Raw genomic sequence first — 2,267 nt, forward strand, 5'->3', positions numbered from 1 at the left:
ATGTCTCCAATTTGTAAAAGCAAAACCTAAAAACTCAAACTTGGTTAGGTTGGAGAGCAAGGTGAAAATACTCTCCAGCAGAAAGAGGACATGTGGCCAAAATCCTCTCCATTTGGAGGAAGACATGTGGCCACTACCTATGGGAAACCCTCTCCAATGTGAGAGTGACACATGGCCTCTAAGACATAGGTGGTACGCCTACTCCCTTGCTCACCAAGCTAGCTTGAAAACGTTGAACCCATTGGTCAAACAAGCTTGGACATCCACTTGGGTCAACATTTGTTGACTTAAGTGGTCAAAAACCGTATTCTACTTGGCCCAAAAATAAATCCTACACTACTAGGCCTATAATACAAAGCCCAAAATTATTCTACTTTATGATGGCCCAAGAGAAGAAGAGCTTGACTTCACCTTCCATGGATGACTCTTTTTGGATTTGCTTGGTCATGCTTCTTGGTGATTGGACCCTTGGCTAGGAGTTTTCCATTAGAAGAAGTGCATAGGACAACTCTACTTCCCATGAAATACCCATTCATTCCCCTTGTAAACGATTTGGCTGAACATCTTGGCGCTTTGATCGACCTCAACAAGGTTCGTCCTCCTAACCCAATCCATCAACACATGTCCCTAACAAAAATAAGTTATGTATTCCTCAACATCGCTAGAGGCCTAGTCATAACCCAGGACGATTAGGAGAGAACAAGTGGGCTCATCCCTCTCATTGGTTGTGTTGACATCTAACTCAACACCAACCTTAGTGTCGTCAGAGCTGGTGACCTAATTTGTATCTACAATGGCCACATTATCGACTGAATCCTCGTCCCGCTTAGTTGATCTTAAAATGGGTGAGTGATTGACAATGACACTGATGACGAAGAAGCATCATCTACATACCCTTTGCCACTCCTCCAAAAGACTCCTCAGACAAAGATAATTGAACGATCCACATTATTACCTATATTTGGTGAATGAACTATCTATAGGAGAAAGCAAAAGAGTAAATTTGAAAATGATAGGGAAGGCTCACCCCTTATCTATAATCGCATAAGCCTCTCTGTGTACCGTCCTCAGTTATCAAATCAAGATGAATCCAATGGTTGAGATCATCTGACTCTGCGTTTCTAACAAGCACAAAATTAGAAGTGCTACGTGCTTCCTTCCAACGATGATATTTTCAAACGCTTCGAAGGGTGGTTGACCAATATGTCGAATGGTCGGGACACCCTACAAGTCTCTTAAATGGTCGGTTGGAAGACCTTAACCACACGCTCTAACTACGGGACCATGGCTAAGGCAATTATCTACCTGATTAGTGCATATTTATGCCCTCATTTAGCCTTTAATCTTGGATTTTTAATTGGTTTTTGTACATTAAAAGAATATTTCAATTAGGATTTATTATAACTGAGTATATTGAGCATGTGATACAAAAACATGATAAAAATATATTTTTAGTTGCATAAATGTTCTTTGGATATTTTGAAAATCTTTTGTTTTGTTTTCGTAATAGTTGATAGGCTTTTGATAGCCTTGATGAGTTTGACAATAACTCATGATATACTTGAATAATAGAGTGAATGTTAGAGAAGTCTACCTCTTCATCACAGTCGTCTAATGAGTATGCAACGCTATCTGGCATAAGACAAAGATTTACTTCCTTTTCTTCCTTAAATTAATAGGCGTTTAGGTCCTCCCAAGTGATTATGAGGACCTTTTTTGTCCTTCCTGTTGAATACTGATAACGGTTGAAAATACCGTTATTTGTCATGTAATTTTAATACTAAATGCACCCTTTTTTGCTTAGAAACTTGCTTGGAATCATGTTTTTCTGTTAAGTTGTGTGAATAAGAGAGTCGAGGTTGGATTTGATGATTTTATGACTAATTTCCTTTGTTTTGATAGAAAATGAGTTAATATGGAAAGCAGGGATAAAGTGATAAGGAGATAGAACTCAGAAAGGTCTAGAAAGAGCACTAGAAGGAAAGAAGCTCGAGGCTTGGGCACCCTTTTTTAGGCTTAAGCGCACGAAGTGCCGCTCACCGCCCGGGCACCCCTTTTTGGGGCGCTTGAGCGCCGGATGAAGAAGGATTGGGCGTACTCTGGAAAGCTTAAGCGCAAGAAGTGCCAATTTCCGTCCGGACGCCCCTTTTTGGGGCGCTTGAGCGCCGGATGAAGAAGGCTTAGGCATACTCTGGAAGGCTTAAGCGCAGGAAGTGCCGCTCACCGCCCGGGCGCCACGTTTAGGGGCGCTTGAGTGCCGGATATAG

Source organism: Vigna angularis, chromosome 4, assembly GCF_016808095.1.
Source record: "Vigna angularis cultivar LongXiaoDou No.4 chromosome 4, ASM1680809v1, whole genome shotgun sequence".
NCBI lineage: Eukaryota > Viridiplantae > Streptophyta > Magnoliopsida > Fabales > Fabaceae > Vigna > Vigna angularis.